General features: G+C 46.2%; 1 long non-coding RNA gene across 1 annotated transcript in view; it reads left to right on the top strand.

The window, feature by feature from the left end:
- LOC112641547 (uncharacterized) overlaps nt 1-17,976 on the top strand; it is a 33,636-nt gene extending 15,660 nt beyond the window's left edge. Inside the window, exons 2-4 of the long non-coding RNA XR_003124694.3 lie at nt 8,041-8,143; nt 14,711-14,862; nt 17,756-17,976. This is a non-coding gene — a long non-coding RNA (uncharacterized LOC112641547). The remainder of the gene's footprint in view (nt 1-8,040; nt 8,144-14,710; nt 14,863-17,755) is intronic.
- Nucleotides 17,977-19,112: the final 1,136 nt, after the last annotated feature.

The raw sequence follows: 19,112 nt of genomic DNA, 5'->3' as shown, positions 1-19,112 counted from the left end.
CACAATTATGGTGTTTGTTGGTAGTGATGAGGAAGCAGCCCAAAGAGGAAAAGGTCTTTGATTTTCTTCCCTACCTTTCCTTTCTGCAGAACCTTGGTTCATATGGCTCAACAGTGCTGCCTTGCTCTTTCTGCTAGGAGCACGGCCGAGGATGTCTTAGTTAGGTTCCCTGGAAGCAGGTCCTGAGCTGAGGGTCTGTGTGCAAAGGATTTAGGAAGCCGAAAGGAGTTGGAGAAGTAGGACAAGGAAGGTGAAGCAAGGTACAGGTCCCAGCCTCAGCCTGATCCTGAGGGGAGCTCTGCAGTGTAAATTTCACCTGGGGTCTCTAAGGCAGGGGAACCAGACTCTTGCACCAGCTGATTATTGACTAAAGGCTGCTGGGGGCTGGAGGGGGCCCTAACTCCCAGGCACTTACTAGCCTGCTGACTACAAGTGTGGACTAGGCAGTTCTCAAAGGCAGTTCTTTGAAAAGAACATCAGGCATAGGCCATTAGAAACAAAGTAGACACTGGAAACGACTGCACAGAATGGCATAGTCTCCACTAAAGGGGCCTCAACAGGATCATAGACAGAGAATGGAAGATGGAGAGCAATTCTGTTTCAGGCCCCCAAAGGTCAGCATGCCTGCAGTGTGGTCTGTCGGCACAGATGCTCTAAGCACCCGTGTGTACCCAGCACCACGCTGTGTGCGGCGGGAGAGACACAGGCAAATCCTGTGGAGCTTACACTCGCTGTCAGGAACCGGTCTAACACAAATGAAAGGACAAAGTTGAGGATGTCCAGATTAAATACAGAGACGTATGGTTGAGACCTAATTGCAGGAAGGGTTCATCAATGTGAATCTGAGCTGGGCTGTGGAGGATGGAAAGAAAAAATGATGATTTCTTACATATACCGGTTTATAAAATACTTTATGAAAAGCACTCTCCAGCCTGTTTTCTCATTTAAGCATTCGAATAAGGCCTTGACACAGTGTAATATTTGCAGTTTACAAATCGGAGGCTGAGAAAGTGACTTTCCACTAGCCATGCTGTCTCCCAGGTAGTAGATTTGCAGGCAGAGAGTAGAAGGAAGGGTGCTGGGTGGGGCAGCAGTCTGAGCAAAGTGTTGGTGGCTGCCATGGGCATATAAAGACCATAAGGAAAAGAACTTGTTTAATTAATTTCCATGTTGTGGTGGCCATTTGTTCCCACCCCCCTTGAACTGCCCCTGCCATGTCTCAGCGGAATAAAATAATCTCTCTTTAGAAGGAACCCATGCCTGGAAACAAACTCCAAGTGGAAGTGGCTGCCCATCCAGGCCTTTTACTGTAGACAGGAGACATGCAGGAGCCCTGAAGAGCCAATGGTCAGGCACTGTAGAGGCAACGCGCAGAAGGCTGGGAGCCAAAGGTGTGCACAGGACGAGAGGGACACTGTTGGTCAGAGATCCAGGCCAAGGAAGACTGTCCCGCACAAACCAGACAGGCCAGAGCCCAAGAACAGCATTGTGCAGCCAGAGATGCCCAAGGACAGTTTTGCTCAAGGGCAGTGGCTGTTGTCTCCAATCCCATCTCAGCTTCAGAGTGGCCCTAGGGAAAGATGGGCTGTCAGTCCAGTTCACCAGACACTTAGCGAGCATCTAGTATGTACCAGACACTAAGTACACCAGGTACTCAGTCTCCCATGGACTATGACTTGGAGTATTTTAAAATCTACTCAAGAATCATTGGTACTCCTCCCTTCAAAAGGTGGAGCCAAACTCCTTTGTATATGGGCTGGCCTTGGTGATTTTTTTCCTAGTAGGCAGAAAGTGGTAAAAGTGGTGATTTGTGACTTCCAAGCTAGATCACAAAAGACATTGTCACTTCCTTCTGCTTCTCCTTCTCTTGAATTTCCTGTGCTGGGGGGAAGAGGCCAAGGTGAGGAGGAACAGCAGCCTCCTACCAGCCCAGCATCCACTTGGCAGCCATGTGAAGGAGCCATGTTGGAAGCCATTCCTCCTCCCCCCGGGCTCCTCCAGCCCCGTCAGGCCTTCAGGTAACTGACATCTCAACTGCAGCTTAATGAGAAACCCTAAGTCAGCACCACCCAGTTAAACCACATCCAAATTTCAGACCATAAGAGAGAAAAAAGAGTTATTGTTTTATCCACTGAGTTTAAGGTAACTGGAGAAGTAGGCATGATTAACACAAGACAGAGTATTCAGAACCCCTTGAGAATAGATCTTCCTGATTCCATCAAAGGCAGGTATCAGCATAGTATCACAGTAAAAATACAAACAACCTGAATCCTAAAGCTTTTTTCTTTTTACTTTTAATTCAATTAATCAATATATAGTAAGTACATCATTAGTTTCAGATGTAAAGTTCAGTGATTCATCAGTTGCATATAACACCCTCTGCTCATCACATGCCTGCCTTGATGCCCATCACCCAGTTACCACACCCCATTTCTCTTCCCTCCAGTGACCCTCAGTTTTTCCTTAGAGTTAAGAGTCTCTCATGGTTTGCCTCCCTCTTTGATTTCTTGCCATTCAGTTTTCCCTCCCTTCCCCTATGATCCTCTGTGTTGTTTGTTATGTTCCACATATGAGTGAAACTCTATAATTATCTTTCTCTGATTGACTTATTTCACTCAGCATAATACCCTCCAGTCTACATTGATATAAATGGTAAGATTTCATTCTTTTTGATGGTTGAGTAATATCCTTTTATATATATATATAATATATTAACATATATATAATATATTAACATATATATAAATATACCACATCTTTATCCATTCATTTGTTGATGGAATCCAAAAGCTTTTTGAAAATAATGGGCAGTTTTGCTAAAGATTCTTTAGAAAGGAGAGGAATCAGGTAGGAATTACATCTCACGGAGACCCAAACTTCTTACAATCTCCTTTACTCTCCTCTTCTTTCTGGAAAATGTTCTCTAGATGTATCTGCTTTTGCCAGAATTCCAGCCCATCTGTGTCACACCTCCCCAGTGCTTCCATGGGTAGCATTGTTCTGATGCTCTCATACCTGTTACTCACAGCCAGTACAGCAGAGGTGTCCAAGCAGGACAAACACACTTGGGAGTTTACATAAGTTGGTCCTTGTCACAGCAGTGAGAGCAGCAGTGGACAAATGTGCAAGGTCACTGCAAGTCCAGAGGAGAGCATGCTATCTGCTGGGGGTCTCCAGAGCTTCACAGAGAGATGAGCTGAGACGTGAAAGATTCCAGGAGGAGGAAAGGGTGTCCCTGGCTGAGTCCTTAAATGAAGCAAACCACCAAGGTGCCACAATGGAAGGGAGAGTGGTATGTTTGGGGAATGGTGCCTTGTGGCTCCTGCACCTGAAGATAGAGGTCCAGGATTCAGAGAACTTCAGCCAAACTTCCCGGGAAGTTTGGGATTCCCAGGAAAACTCAAGCTTGCCCTAACCTTGGACTATTCTTCCCTTCTTGGAAAACAGCCCTGCTTGGGGTTCACTTTGGTCACGAAATAGTGCTGAGGGCTTTGGGCAGCAAATGTACCCTCTGGGCCTCAATTTACTCCTCTGAACACAAGAGGCTATATAAGGTCACATGACTCTCAAACTGTAATTAGCTTAGAATCATCTGGGGATCTGGTTTAATGCTGATTCCTGGGCCCCACCCCCAGGGGTTCTGCACCCTCAAGAGCCAAGGCAGGGCCTGGGAATCCACATTTTAACAAGACTCCCAGGTGCTTTTGCTACAGGTGGTACTCATATTTTAGTAGCTTCCTAAAGTGTCATGATGCTTATCTGGGAAGAATTATCTGGAAAGTAGCTTGCAGATCCTTCTCCTGAAGATTCTGGTCCAGGCAACCAGCCTAGGAAAGATTTTCAAAGTGTAGTCCCAGAAGCAGCAGCAACAGGCACCCCTAGGGATTTCTTATACAGCCCATGCAAATTGTCAGGCCCCACACTAGAGATACTGAATCAGAAATCTGGGGGCAGAGCCCGTAGTTGCTTGAAAAGCTCTTCAGGTCAGTCTGTTGTCTGCTAAGGTAAGACATCCACTAGCCTAGAGTTTGTATTACTGAGCAATCATGGCAGGTCATTCTTAGCATTGCAAAAGGTTGGGAAGTCTTGCAATCACCAAAGGCATTTCCAGCTCCCATTGCCCAAGGTTCTAGAAGGCCTAGATTCTCCCCAACTTGTCTCTGGGCCTCTCTGGGAAAAGGTGTCCAGGAAACAGCCAGTATTTCCCCTTTATAAGTAAGTAAGTAAGATTCAGAAGAACTGAGAATCAGTTAATTACTCTGCACCCCCTTACCCAACACCACACACTCACTTTGAATATGCATATGCATTTCTCCACACCTCACCTCCAGCAGCTCCTTTGAGAAGTGGAGGCCATGGAGAAACTTCCTGAACACAAGATTTACCAAGAATGATGCTGGAGCAGCAGGGTCCACTTCTATTAATTCGTTCCTGCTAGCTGACATCTCATTTTCTGGAAGGTGACCTGTGGAGCCTGGCTCCCCTGCCCCCTCCCCACCAATCCCCCGTTTTTTCCTCTTTGTAAGTCAAGAACATCCCTCAAAGCATAACAAGGAGATTGGAGTAGGTTCTGGACCCACTACTCATCAGAAAAATGAACAACTCCCTCTGCTCCTCTCTCTCCTTTCAACACATTGTTTAATTCTGGGGCAGACCCCATATCTCAGGGCTGTGACAGGGAAGGGCAGTTCCTGACCTCTCAATGCTTTGGCTCCAGAAGATCCTTCCTTCTCTCCCTTTCTCATAGGGTGCCTAAAATCCCACCATTAGTGCAGCAAACTCTCACTTACACACATACATACACACCCACATACACAATACACTATTTATGCATCCATCCATCAATTCATTCATTTAACATTCTTGTGCTCAATAGGAGTTGAAGGTGCTTGTGATTGCATATGATCTGAAAAAAATATTTAAGTCTTGGCAGATAAAGCTTGACCCTGATAGCTTCATTAGAGTTTCCCAGTATCTGATAAGGAGATTTTATAGGTAGAAAGGATAGGACTTGGGTAGGGGGTAAAAGAGGGCATTGGGAAAAAAAACTTGTCTGTCTTTAATTCACCCTAGAAACATGTTTATTGAGCAGTTCATGTGTTCAGGAACTTCATACTAGGGGCTCGGGACAGGCAGTGCATAGTATGACCTGCAAATTCCTGGCCTCAAGCGTGTTTCACCCAGTGGAGTTCCTGCTATGTTATGTCAGAGGCAGCGTGATGGTGGAAAGAGCCCTGGTTTAGCAGTCAAGAGGACTAAGTCTAGTCTGGCAGATCCTCCAGCAGCTGAGGTCTTGGAGAAGCCACTTTATTTGTAAGCCTCCTAACTTCTACAGTGAGGGAGGGAGTCCTCTGCAAAATGGAAGTACTCATAACTTCCCTGCTGTTAGAAGCAGATGAGAGGTGGTGGCTGTACCTCTTCCCTGTGAAGAGCTGTAAGTGCTGAGTCATTCTACAAAGATATATTTAGCACCTACTATCTGCCAGACACAATTTAACTGGGGATCAGTGAACACAATGGACAGAAATCCTTGTCCTGGCAGAGTTTCCAGTGGGGGCAGATGGATGATGATTAAACAGACAACAGAGAATACTATCTGGTTACCTTGACTACCAGGGTGTCAAGGGCTCTGGAGAAAAGTACAGCAGAGTGAGGGGGTTAGGAAGTACTGAGGGAAGGGGGTGCTGCTATTTTATATAGAATGGCTAGGAGCACCTGGGTAGCTCAGTCCATTAAGTGTCTGACTCTTGATTCTTGATCTCTGCTCAGGTCTTGATCTCAGGGTCCTGACTTTAAGCTCTGTGTTGGGCTCCACACTGGGCTTGGAGCCTACTTTAAAAAAAAAAAAAAAAAAAAAAAGGAATGGCTAGAGAAAGTCTTTTAATAAGGGACAAAGTGATCCCTGAACAGGAGCTGAAGGAAGTGGGGAAGGAATCACAGGGTTATCTGGGAAAAGAGCATACCAGGCAAGGGAAACTGCCTGGTTCACCTAAGGGCAAAGGCCCTTAGGTGAATATGTTTTGCAAAGAGCATCATCAAGGTTGCTAATGAAGAGGAGAGCCAATCGTGAAAGTTTCAGAAATTTTGACAGATGCTTTTCTTTTTTAAATAAATTTATTTTTATTGGTGTTCAATTTGTCAACATACAGAATAACACCCAGTGCTCATCCCGTCAAGTGCCCCCCTCAGTGCCTGCCACCCAGTCACTCCCAGCCCCTGCCCACCTCACCTTCCACCACCCCTAGTTCGTTTCCCAGAGTTAGGAGTCTTTCATGTTCTGTCTCCCTTTCTGATATTTCCCACTTATATTTTCTCTTTTCCCCTTTATTCCCTTTCACTATTTTTTATATTCCCCAAATGAATGAGACCATATAATGTTTGTCCTTCTCCGATTGACTTATTTCACTCAGCATAATACCCTCCAGTCCCATCCACATCGAAGCAAATGGTGGGTATTTGTCATTTCTAATAGCTGAGTAATATTCCATTGTATACATATACCACAGCTTCTTTATCCATTCATCTTTCGATGGACACAAGGATCCTTCCGCAGTTTGGCTATTGTGGACATTGCTGCTATAAACATCGGGGTGCAGGTGTCCCGGCGTTTCATTGCATCTGTATCTTTGGGGTAAATCCCAGGCAGTGCAATTGCTGGGTCGTAGGGCAGGTCTATTTTGAACTCTTTGAGGAACCTCCACACAGTTTTCCAGAGTTTTCTGTGAACTGGTGCAGTTCACATTCCCACCAACAGTGTAAGAGGGTTCCCTTTTCTCCGCATCCTCTCCAACATTTGTTGTTTCCTGCCTTGTTAATTTTCCCCATTCTCACTGGTGTGAGGTGGTATCTCATTGTGGTTTTGATTTGTATTTCCCTGATGGCAAGTGATGTGGAGCATTTTCTCATGTGCTTGTTGGCCATGTCTATGTCTTCCTCTGTGAGATTTCTGTTCATGTCTTTTGCCCATTTCATGATTGGATTGTTTGTTTCTTTGCTGTTGAGTTTAATAAGTTCTTTACAGATCTTGGAAACTAGTCCTTTATCTGATACGTCATTGGCAAATATCTTCTCCCATTCTGTAGGTTGTCTTTTAGTTTTGTTGACTGTATCCTTTGCTGTGCAAAAGCTTCTTATCTTGATGAAGTCCCAATAGTTCATTTTTGCTTTTGTTTCTTTTGCCTTCGTGGATGTATCTTGCAAGAAGTTACTGTGGCCGAGTTCAAAAAGGGTGTTGCCTGAGTTCTCCTCTAGGATTTTGATAGAATCTTTTGACAGATGCTTTTAAAACACAACTGTAATTTAAAATTATACTATATAGAGGTGCCTGTATATCTCAGTCAGAAGAGCTTATGACTTTTGATCTTGGAGTCATGAGTTCAAGCACCATGTTGGGTGTAGAGATTACTTTAAATAAATAAAACTTAAAAGTTTTTTTTAAAGATTTAAAAATGTATTTATTCATGAGAGACACACAGAGAGAGGCAGAAACATAGGCAGAGGGAGAAGCAGGCTCCCGTGGGGAGCCCAACAAAGGACTCAATCCCAGGACCCTGGGATCACGACCTGAGCTAAAGGCAGACACTCAACCTCTGAGACATCTAGGGACCCAAATAAAATTTTACTATATAAACTTTATACATCTATAAATATATACATAAATATATACAATATGTACATATATAACTTATATATACTATAGAAGTTATAGAAATTAAATAATATATCAAATATGTTAAAGAATATTATTAAATAATATATAAAATATTATATCAAAAAGAAAAGCAAGAAATATTCAAAACACATCGTTTCCTAATTATTTAGCCATATTCTACTATGATCTGTACTCTTCAGATTATTTACATCTGTTGTAGGCATCTAGTGGAAATAGTATAAAATGGAGTGCTACCGGGCATCTCTTCTGAACTCTGCATTCAATGACAGCATGTTGGTAGTTTGCAATCAGCCATGGTTGGGAGTATTTACACCAGAGAAATTGGCAAACAATACTTACTAATCATGATTGCTTCTTTGTTTTTCCAGAGAGCTGATTTTTAACATCTTCCAGCCCACCACTGCCTATGGCACCCTGGAGAGAAGATCTGAGACGTCCTTTCAAGTCAGATGGTCTCTGAGTCCAAAGAAGGTGATGGGGGTTGGTGCTGAGAAAAATTTTAGGGCCTGGTAGAGACAATCAGGATGTATTAGGTAGGCCATCCAACCCTAACTTCCTCCCTAGGTCCCCATATTTCTCTTGGAGCTGTCCCTATTGCATTATTGTCTCTATGCCCCCACTTTCCCGGCAGACTGAGGCCAATCCCTTATTTTCATAGTTCAGTTTAGGAGTCAATCTGAGCTCCTTTGTTTGCCCAGCCCTGTGCTTGCAGCTCCCAAGGGATAGTGATGATGACAACAGGTAACATTCATTCAGGTAGACGTGGTTATCATGGAGGGGGAATCTGAAGCACAGAGACTTAGTAACTTGTGCAAAGTCCCACAACTAGTAAGTAGCAGTCATAAGTTGAGCCCACGCCATGGCTCCAGAGCCTACACTGATAACCACAAGGTGACACAGTGAGATGAGAGGTGGAGGCCCTGGCCTCAGGGGACTCCTTCCTCAGGGGTGTGGGGGGTCAGGAATGTCTGGACCTGAAAGGATAGATGATAATATGCCAGGAAGAGATGGCAGTCAGAAGACAGTGTTCCAGGTGGAGGGAACAGCAAGTGCAAACATCTAGAGACAGGGATAGAAAGGGAAGTGGTCAGAGAATAGCCAATGGCCCTGTGAGGCTTTTTCCACATCCTCACTAACATTAGAGAAGCTTGCCTTTGGGTGCTTCAAAATGAGTGGGAAATATTAAAAAGGGAGACAGAACATGAGAGACTCCTAACTCTGGGAAACGAACTAGGGGTGGTGGAAGGGGAGGTGGGTGGGGGGTGGGGGTGACTGGGTGATGGGCACTGAGGGGGGCACTGATGGGATGGGCACTGGGTGTTATTCTATATGTTGGCAAATTAAACACCAATAAAAATAAATGTATTAAAAAGAAAAGACAGCATTCCAAAAATAATTTATCTTAAGGTTTGTCTGTGTCTGATAGCTTTTGTTTAGTGATTCATATTATGCTCAAGGTGGTAGTAAAGTGAATTGCTTCTCTGAACAGAGACTGGAGAATTGAGTGTGTGTGTAGGTGTGTGTGTGTGTGTGTGTGTGTGTGTGTGTGTGTAGGTGGAAGGTGGCAGGGAGTAGAACTAGCAGAGTGAATTTGGCTTGGGATTAGCATTTTCCTTAGGTCAGTTGAGTATTCATCTGCCTTGAGCAAGGCAGGGTGGTAGAAGCTGGTGGGAGGCAGGGCAGGGTGGAGGGATCAGTGTGCATTGATGTCCCTATTGCCCTCTCTTGTAGCTCAGAAGCTGCTGGTCACTCTCATGGGGTTAATGAGAAAGTGAATATCTCTGGCTCAACCATTGTGTAACCACACCGTCTGTAAGAACATCTGTGCAATAAATCCCACTTGAGATGACAAATCACTCTTTCTGAACTCTAAACAGAACCCATGCCTTTTGCTGAAGAAGTTCTATCTTCTGGCCTGTTGGCCTCTTTATACCTGCTTCTATGAACTAGAAGCTAATCATGGGTATCTCAGGAATTATATCCTGTAAGTTTAATGCTGCTCTGTGTAAGGGGTTACAGAAAAAAAAAAAAAAAGGTCCCAATGGAAATTTCCATTGGGGTTTGGAGTGACTATTCTTTCTGGGAAAATACTCTTGAACAAGATAATCAAAATCCTTTTTTTTTTTTTTCCTGGAATTTTAAAGAGAAAAATGCTGGTGGAAGGGCCCAGAGACTTGTTTCTCTAGAAGGATCCAGAGGTTTAGAGGCTCTTGAGGGTGCTGACTACTCTGGCCAGAAGCACAAGACATCCAGAACTGAGGATGAGAGGTGAATGATCTCAGGATAATGTCCGTTTGACAATGACAGAGCCAAGGATAAGCATCATTGCATTCGAGGTGGACTGATGATGACAATGTGGGCTACATGTGTCTGGAGGGGCTCCTTCCTAAGAGTAAGAGATGACCCTTTTGTACCTGTAGTTATTGGGGTCACTGTTTCTGGTTCTAAAAGATCAGCCAAACTCCCCCAAATCAGAACCCTTAACTACAGTGTATTTTCCTTTTTTGCTTGGACATTCAGAGGAAAAATTAGTGTTCACATAGTGACTAGATGGTTCCTGACATGTCTATTTCTCAGTAACTCTGTTTTTGGTCCTTGTGAAGACTGTGCCTAAAAAAGGAAGGCAGGTGGTGGGGAGTGGGGCACCTGGGTGGCTCAGTCATTTAAGCATCTGACTGATGATCTCGGCTCAGGTCTTAATCTAAGGGTCATGAGTTCAGGCCCTGCATCAGGCTCTACGCCCAGTGTGGAGCCTACTTAAAAAAAAAAAAAAGATTAAAGATTAAACATATAATACTAAAATAGAAGTTGCTCTTCAAAATCAATCCTTACTTGCAAAGAGTGACTCTTCACGAGGCCTTGGAGAGGAAAGGGCACTGGGGAAGAACCACATGATTAGCAAAGGGGACCTTTGCTCCCTGTGTGTGTGGTGTGGCTCTCCTTACCTTTGGGGCCCTCTGCTTCCCTCATACTGATCCTTACTGGTACCTCTAATAAGCCTATATCCCAAATGGTTCTAGTTCCTCCACATCTTTCAGGCTCTATCCCATTGAAGTCCATCCATTCATCCAGCCAGCCAGCCATTAATCCATTCCCCTCCACTCTTCCAGCAAACACTGAGCATTATTCCTCTGTGCTGATGATGGTACAATTATACCAGGACTCAGTATGTGTGTGGCTTGAGCAGACTTTGCATCTAGTAGGGTAGTAGATTTCCCCATGGGTAAGCTCAAGAGGTGTTAGGATAACTGGGAGAACAGTTAATACAGGGCTCAGAGAAGAGGAGGGAGCACAGGCTTTGGGGATGGGCTGTCTGGGTTTCAAATCCTGGCCCCACCACTTGATAGCTATAAGAGCTTAGGCAAATTACTTGACTTCTCTGTGTCTGTCTTCTCAACTGTCAAATGGTATCCCATTGTACTTAGCTCAGTAGGTGCTGGTTACCTACTGCTCTGTAACAAAGTACTCCAGCCATCTTATTATATCTCAAGACTTAGGTGGGTCAGGTACTTAAGCAGAGTTTGGCTGTTTGATGCTTTTGCTCCACGTGGTGTCAGCTGAGGTCATTCAAAGTTTATTCAGCTGGCCTGGAGGGTCTCAAATGTCTTGGATTTCCTCTGGGATGACTGGAAGGCTGGATCTAGCTGGGATGTTGGATGATAGCATTCAGAGGTGCCCACTCCATCACGACCAGTTTAGGCTAATCATACTCCTTACGTGGTAGCCGAGGGCTCCCAAAGAGACTGTGCCAAGAGATGGAAGTGAAAGCTGCTAGGATCTTCAGGCTTGATCTAGAACCTGGCACAGCATCACTTCTATCACATTCTATTGTCAAAGCAGACCTGGGGCCTGCCCAGATTCAAGGCAAGAGACCATACACCCCACCTCTCCAACAGGAGGAGTAGAAGGAATCTGTGGCCATCGTTTGAGCCACTATAGATACAAAAAAAGATGAAATGAGTTAGTACATGGAAAGCAATTAAAGCAGTGACCAGCAGAATAAAGGCCATACAGATGTTTGTTGTTATTGCTATCATTAGCCACCCTTGAGCTGAGTCTTAAAAGGTGAATCTATGCTTTCTTGGTAAATGAGGTGCTGCGGAGAGCCAGGAGTTGGAGAGTTCTAGATAGATGGTGTTGTTTGCACATACTTGCATCTTGTGGGCAATTTTATGAGAGTCTTGGACTTTGCTAATTCAAAGTAGATGATTAGACCAACCAAAACATGTAACCGACTAGTAATTAACAATCTTACACCCCCTCCTAGAGACAAGCAGGGGCCTAACCTAATGGGCAACACAGAGGACAAGACAGTCACTTGGAAGCCCGCCCTTCACTCAGAACGTGCAGTGTCAGCTCTGAGGGGCTCACAGACCCTAGAACACACAGATGGGCAGACGCAGCTCTGCGCTGCCTGCCTGGGCTCCCCCTCCCAAAGCCCACTGCCTAATTGGAAAGGGCCATTTCGACATCTTAGCAGAAAATGGGGTTTTTCTTTCCTTGATGTCGTGATTTGACTGGGAGTTAGTAAAGCATCCATAGAATCCTAAACATCTACTTAGAAAAATCAAGCCTTCATCTCGGCTTGGCACGGGGCTCTGCGCTCCCCTTGTGGGAGGAAGATAAAATGCTTTCATGCGTGTCCTCCTGCCTGTGAATGCGGGCTGGTTAAACATCTCTGGTAATGGCTGAGCTGTGCCAAGGATTTTATCTCTTCCCAGTAACAGTCCCTGCCTTTAAACGGTTTCCACAGGGAAGAGCCATAATGTACACGCAGAACACAGGCTGCGAAGGGCTTTCAGGGAAGAGGGAGCTTTTAGAGGGACAGGCAAAGCCATGGTGTGAGCCTTTGTGGCTGGTGCCAAACTAGGCCCTTTACATAAATTACCTTATGTAATCCTCACTACACTGGCGGAAGGGGGTGGGGGAAAGAAAGGCTTATTTTCACCTCCTCTTACTGTTATCAAACCTAGGAACCCAGAATGGCTGAATAAACTGCCCAAGGTCATGCCCACGGCATGGGGCAGAGCTACAATTGCTATCCAAATGTGTCTGAGATCTCTATTTTTACTCTATCATCTAGTAGGGGGGTATTCCCCATCACCCCTAGAATTGCTCTTCACCCTATTACTAACCCTTACAAAGTCCCCACTTTGAAGTGGACAAAATGATTAGTGTCACAGCTTGACTGTATGGCTTCCTTAGGAAGACCCCAAAGCATGGCATGTACTCAATCTGAAACCAGAATGGAGTACACAGAATGGAGAGTGCGCTGAAGGGAGGGAAAGGAGGGCATTTTAACAGGGACTTAGAGGGTAGAAGAGATGCAGTAGACAGATCATTTTGCTGCTCAGGGAACTCAAAAGCTATGGGTTCACATTTCAACCATTTCATTAAGGTGCCAATCCATAACCTTGGAAAAGTTCTGTCACCACTAAGAGACCCAACAGCTTCTCAAAGAATTAGGTTGATCTAAACAAATGTTTGATCTAGAAGGATTTACCTACCTTGGGGTGGGAAGGACCCACTAGGCTCACGATGGGCAAAACCCCTTTGAACCCATGTACCAGACTGTTGTCCTCACAAGAGTGGGCTCTTTGAGACCAGTACCATTTTGGCTTGTCTTTATCTGCCCAGCCCCTGTCTTCACCCTAAAATTGAGAAACTCTGCTCTAGGCTTTCTGAAGTCTCTTTTAGTCCTGAGACTCTAGAAATTTATCAGGGCTGCTGCATATAGTTGTATAGGTTGTACACTCGCAGACTGCAATGTGAGTTGTACACTGCAGTAGGACTAGCTTCTATATAGGCAGGATGGAAGAAAGGACATGAGAAGGTGGTGAAGAGGGGAGGGGTTCCAAGCAGAGAGAAAGAATGGTCTGTGACTAGTCTTTTCTCCAATCAAGAGGTAAATAAGTATTTACACTGCCTAAAGGAGTGGTCAGGTAGGTGTGTCTGGTTCAGTAGAGGGGGATTTGTGGGGTTTGTCACTAATTACACTCATTACCCACATCTGATCATGATCATTTTGGCTCTGATTTAGAGGGATGGTCTAGGCAGAAAATCCTTTGATATAAATAAATTCTTTAAAAGAAAGAAAAGACACCCCTTTGATGTGTCAGAGATGTGGTGTCACTGGTTTTAAGAGGCAGCTTCCTATGGGAAATCCTCCATGGACTGACTTCCTTCAGGGTTTATGTGTTTGGTTAGTATTTGCTGATAAACTATTGTTTAAAGAGAAATAACTGTGTGTCCCTTCACACTGGGGCTTCCTGAGAGCAGGGCTATGTCTTCCCCCGCCCCCAGCCTGGGGCTCCCGGAGGGCAGGGCTGTGTCTTCTTCCTTAGAGTATTTGCTAACATCAGAAGTATGTCTCCATTCTTCATTTATTTGATGTTCACTGAGGACCTATTAAATGGCAGACCCTGTTGAGGAACTCAAAATATTATATTGATAAATAATAAACAACATTAAGCAATGATAACAGCTAAGAAGAAAATAAAAGTCCTTGGTGTAGCTCAGGGTTGCATGGCTATCTCAGCTGTGGTTTGGGAAGGCCTGTCTGAATAGGGGCTCCTGCTGAGATCAAATAGTAAGAAGCAGCCAGACATAGGAAGGTCCAGGTGAAAATCATTCCAGGCCCGTGCTGACTGTAAGTACAAAGGCCCTGAGGTAGGAAAGAGGAGCAGAAAGGTCAGTGTGTCTGGGCCTAGTGGCACAAAATGACATCAGAGAGGTTGGAGTGGGTACTATGGAGATGTCACTGGGCCTTGTAGACCACAGTGAGGAGTGGAAGGTGACAGAGAAGTGGCTGACTCCCATCCCCTGAGGTGTCCTTAAACTTTCTGTGGCTTCTCTGTGATACCCTGTCTGAGCTCTGAATGTCTGCACCTAAGAACGCTGTGGCCCGTTTCACCCTCCTCAGCTCCTTCTGGTGCCCCCAGCAATAAGGAGAAGCATCCTGCCAGGGCTTCCCTCCTGCAGCCGCCCCAGGAGCAGCCCGCTCTGGACAACACACCATGAATTCCTTTGCCATTACAGCCTTGCCATTACAGACCTGGGCCTGGACTTCAGCCCTCATTTCCTGCTCTTAGGCACCATCGTAGTCAAGCCAGTGAAGGGAAGACCTCCTCAACCCCAAGTTGGGATTTATAGACGGGATAACCGAGAAGTGTGCGGCCGGGCTGTCTCAGGTAGGCCCTCATTTCCGGTCTGTCTCCAAGCTAACAGTAATCACCCCAGTACCCTGGCCACCGTCCTGCCTTTTCTCCACCTCCACAGCCCAGACAACTGATGACAAGGAATCAGTAAGTGCCTGCTTGTCACGTCCCCCACAAACAGGCCATGAAGCAGCCAGGCTAAGAAGTCACTGACCTACTGTTGAAATCTGACAAGTTATTTTAACCTTTCAGCTTCTCAGTCCCTCCATCTCTAAAATGGGAATAATGGCATGGACTCATCAGGGTTGAAGTTAGATAGTAAATACTTGGAGGGGGCCCTCCGTATATCATACCAACCGGGTAACAACTCTCATATTGCCTGTGTGCCCGGCACTATTCTTCATTTTTACCAGGGATATCTTATTGAAACTCCGTCACCCAATGAAGAAGGCACATTGTGATCCCCATTTCTCAGATGAGGACACTGAGGCAGAGGGAGGCCACCCAGATCTCCAGGAAGGCTATCAGATGGGGGTTCTCAGTCCGGGGGGCTACTGTCTCCCTAGGGGACGTGTTGAGAGATGGGTGTGTGGTTTGGGGTTGTCACAGCATCTGGGGTAGGGCAGGAGGTGTTCTAAGTCAATATGTCCCCTTGGGCAATGTGTGGAATTGGTCCTACATGGGAAGAACTGACCAACCCCACGTGCCAATAGCACCCTGTTTTGAGAAATGCTAATTCCAGAACAACCCCTCACTAACAGACCAGAGATTGAATTCCAGATCAGATGATTAGTGGGGGCTCACCTGGTACAATAGGGCAGAGCTAGGACCACAGCCGAGTCCCGCCTTGACTACCAGCACCTTCTCCACACAGAGCCCAGGCCAGAATTTGAACAGCTTTGGACCGCCTTCAGGGCGAGGGTGACTGGCAGCGCTGAGTAGGGCCCATGATTCCCCACACCCCTGGCCTGCAGAATGACCCCCTCACCCAGCCTCGCCTTGAAGGGTGACCTCCATTATCTTTAATCAGGGTCTCAGATTGCCACTGCCCATGGCCACCTCCCACATAGAGAAGGTGTTGATAATTACATTTCTGCCCTCTGTCGCCTGTAATTAATAATTGCGATTAATCTGGCACACTTCAGTCAAATAATGCAGGGCCTAATTGGCCTCGGAGACTTTCTCCTTTTGATTGAGACAATCCTCCTTTGAAGGGGTTCTGCAGCCAACTGTGTTAACTCAGCAGGACCTGTCAAAGGCTGCAGTACAATAATTTGCATGACATTTTGGGAGCTGAAACTGAGCAAAGGGGTGGGGGAGCTGGGCCCTTTGAGCTGGGGCCAGAGGGCCAAAGATTCGGAAGTGCTAGAATAGATCTGTTTAACCCTTGACTCACTCTGGATGCCAGACTGAGCAGCGCAGAGTTTTTTCTGGTCCTGTTGCACGTCAGCCCCTACTTCCTCCTTCCATCTGTGAGAATGTGGGTGTGGGGAATAGACAGGCATCTTTGTGACCTAGCAGGGGAGAGAGCATTCCTTCTTTTCCTGAGTTCTCTGATTGCATCTGTTAAAATTCTCTTTATTGTAAGTGACAGACCACTTAGCTTCGCCTTAGGTAACATAATTGAATGAATTAATTATTGAAAAGTTCAGACAGAGTCTTGCTAGCTTCAGGTATGGTTTGTTCCAGGGATTCCCCGGTGGCATCAGGATGTCAAGCCCATTTTTTTTTGCCATTCTCTTGGCTTTGCTATACTCCTGGGTCAGTTTTCTCTTCTGGCCACCACCCTTCCCTGCCCACTACCATCACCACAATAGTGGCTGTGCTACCACCTGGACACACAGCTTCTTCCTGGGAAGAGGTCCCTGCAAAAGAAGAGAAAGTTCCTTTGGAGAAGCTTCGGGCAAACATCTCACAGCCCATTGACCCAAATTTGTTGTGTGCTCTCTCTACTTTCCTCCCGTAATATCACTATGGTTCAGGTGATGGAACTAGTTTCTCCAGGGTAGTATCATATTTGTGACATAGAACAGGAGTTGGCCTTGAGCCAAAGGACATGTGTTCATAGATAGTTTTCTTAGAACACAGCCATGGTTTTTGTTTGTTTGTTTGTTTTTTGCATATTGTCTGCTTTTGTGCTATCAGGGTAGAGTGTTGTGACAGAGACCTTACAACCTGTAAAACAATTTATTGTCTAGATCTTTAGAGAAAGAGTTTGCAGACTCTTGACATAGAACGGCAGAGCCAGATGATGAGTCTCACCTTATCTACCTCCACACCTTTGCTAACACAAGCAGAATTGATTCTAGCAACAGACAAAGGTGTGGCTTGCTGCTGAGGCAGGGCTGGGTTAGAACTCTCTGGTTTTTTTTTTTTTTTTTTTTTTTTAATTTATGATAGTCAGAGAGAGAGAGAGGCAGAGACATAGGCAGAGGGAGAAGCAGGCCCCATGCACCGGGAGCCCGATGTGGGATTCGATCCTGGGTCTCCAGGATCACGCCCTGGGCCAAAGGCAGGCGCCAAACTGCTGCGCCACCCAGGGATCCCAACTCTCTGGTTTTTAAAAGAGCCAATGTCTTAAGCTGCAAGGGTCACTCAGAGCAGTTGAGGACCTAAGCTGAGGTAGGGAAGTGGTCAAGGGTATACAGGAGAGGAGAATGGAGCTCAAGGAGGCACCAAATGTAGCCCCTCAGTTCCTTCACAAACTTTCCCAGAGGGAACTAGGCTGTGAGCAGGTGGGGGGTCCTGGCTCAGCCTCTAAAGCTGGGCACGTGATGGGCCTTCCTGACCTTCAGAACCTGACTTCCCAGGAGAGGGACAGCCTCTGCTCAGTCCTGGCCCCCAGCCCCTGCCCCCTGCTAGCCTCCCTTGGGTGCTGCCCAGGAAAAGGAACCGCAGTTGGCATTTCTATAACCTTACTTTTCAGATGCATCCAGAAAACATGTTTGAATCAGTCCCAAGACTACATCCTTCTCTAGTTCCTTCACCTGGACGCAAGATACCCTGCAACTGAAATCCATGGGCAAGATAGGATTCTTGAGTAATAACACTGGCTAGTGTGTCCTGGTGCTTATGTGGGTCAGGTGCCACATGGATTCAGTTACTCTTCACAACCACCCCACGAGGCCGGTATGGCCATGAGTTCCCACTGACAAATGAGAGCAATGAAGGCCAGAGTGGTAACTTGTCCCAGGTCACATAGCTTGTCAGTCGGGTCGTCTGGGAAGCAGACATTATGATTTACTGGGGTTTATTAGAAGTAATGCCCATGACAAATATAAAAGGGGGCAGAAGTGCCTCCAACCACCACACACAATCATGGTGTCTCAGCCACCCACTGGAGAGTTCCAGAATGGCCTGCTAGAGGTCTCTGGCTCTGGGCAGATATGGCCAGGCCCAGCACCCTGCCATGGTCTATGGGGAGCTGGCCTGGACTCCAGAGCTCAGGTGGATCCTGAGGGTGCTATAGCCCGAGGCTGTCCGCTAACTGCCCTCCTTGAGGCTGAGTGGCCGATCCCTTCTTGAAGGGGAATCTGAGAGGCATGTGTCTGTGGCCACCTCACAGTTAGGAAATAAACCAGGACCCAAACTCCAGCAGTCTGGGGCCAGATGCTCTACCTCTTGGGAGACAGGGTGGAACAGTGTAAGGAATGCTAAACTGGAGCTAAAGCTGGGCATCCTGGCTCTGTCACCACCAGCTATGGGATCCTTGGGCAAATCACTTCATTCATTCATTCATTCATTCATTCATTCCAGCACATTTTGAACAATTGTGGAGTGTTGAGTCCAGTGCTAAACCCCAATTCGAATGCGGGCCACAGCTTCATGGAGCTCTCTTATGGGAATGAAGGAGCCCAGTAGCTCACAGCCCTGCAGGACAACATCGTAAGGCAGGGATGGACACAACAGGGCACAGAGATATGGATGCTTTCATGGGCCCCAACTTCATCTGAGAAAGGAGCAGCTGGACTCAAAGATCTCTGAGACTCCTGTCCACTCTATGAAATCAGCTTTGGGCCAAATCTGAGGAATCACGGGGTCTGCTCCAGCAGACCACAAGGTTGGGACTAGAGTAAAGACCAGGCCAGGGGGATCCCTGGGTGGCGCAGCGGTTTGGCGCCTGCCTTTGGCCCAGGGCACGATCCTGGAGACCCGGGATCGAATCCCACATCGGGCTCCCGGTACATGGGGCCTGCTTCTCCCTCTGCCTATGTCTCTGCCTCTCTCTCTGTGTGACTATCATAAATAAATTAAAAAAAAAAAAAAAAAGAAGACCAGGCCAG

Source organism: Canis lupus, chromosome 12 (genome assembly GCF_003254725.2).
Source record: "Canis lupus dingo isolate Sandy chromosome 12, ASM325472v2, whole genome shotgun sequence".
Taxonomy (NCBI): Eukaryota; Metazoa; Chordata; class Mammalia; order Carnivora; family Canidae; genus Canis; species Canis lupus.
This window is presented reverse-complemented; position numbering and strand designations above follow the sequence as displayed.